This window comes from Lagenorhynchus albirostris, chromosome 7 (genome assembly GCF_949774975.1).
Source record: "Lagenorhynchus albirostris chromosome 7, mLagAlb1.1, whole genome shotgun sequence".
Taxonomy (NCBI): domain Eukaryota; kingdom Metazoa; phylum Chordata; class Mammalia; order Artiodactyla; family Delphinidae; genus Lagenorhynchus; species Lagenorhynchus albirostris.
The window spans coordinates 104,181,137-104,181,842 of NC_083101.1; positions in this window are offsets into that span (position 1 = coordinate 104,181,137).

A 706-nucleotide genomic window follows, 5' to 3' on the forward strand; every position below is an offset into this window, starting at 1 on the left:
GCACATTAGCCAAGAAACGCCAGCAAAAGGTTTAATGTTTTAAAAGATAAGCAGGGCTTCCCTGGTGGTGCAGTGGTTGAGAGTCTGCCTGCCGATGCAGGGGACATGGGTTCGTGCCCCGGTCCGGGAAGATCCCACATGCCGCGGAGCGACTAGGCCCGTGAGCCACGGCTGCTGAGCCTGCGCATCCGGAGCCTGTGCTCCGCAACGGGAGAGGCCACAACAGTGCGTACCACAAAAAAAAAAAAAAAAAAAAAAAAAGATAAGCAAATGTAGACCTATTTTGTAATACACAAAGTGCTAATTTCAATAGATACATTAAAATAGAGAATATCTGAGAAAGATCATTAATAAAAGTAATAGTCACTCAATCCAAATTAATGTTAGAGTTTACAGCACTTTATTATTTTATTTTTTATTTATTTATTTTTTTTGTGGTACGCGGGCCTCTCACTGTTGTGGCCTCTCCCGTTGCGGAGCACAGGCTCCTGACGCACAGGCTCAGCGGCCATGGCTCACGGGCCCAGCCGCTCCGCGGCATGTGGGATCTTCCCGGACCGGGGCACGAACCCGCGTCCCCTGCATCGGCAGGCGGACTCTCAACCACTGCGCCACCAGGGAAGGCCAGCACTTTATTTTAAATCTGTATAAACAAGTTCAAATACTTGAGTAGCTAGTTTCTTAAACTTTATAGAAAACCCTCTAT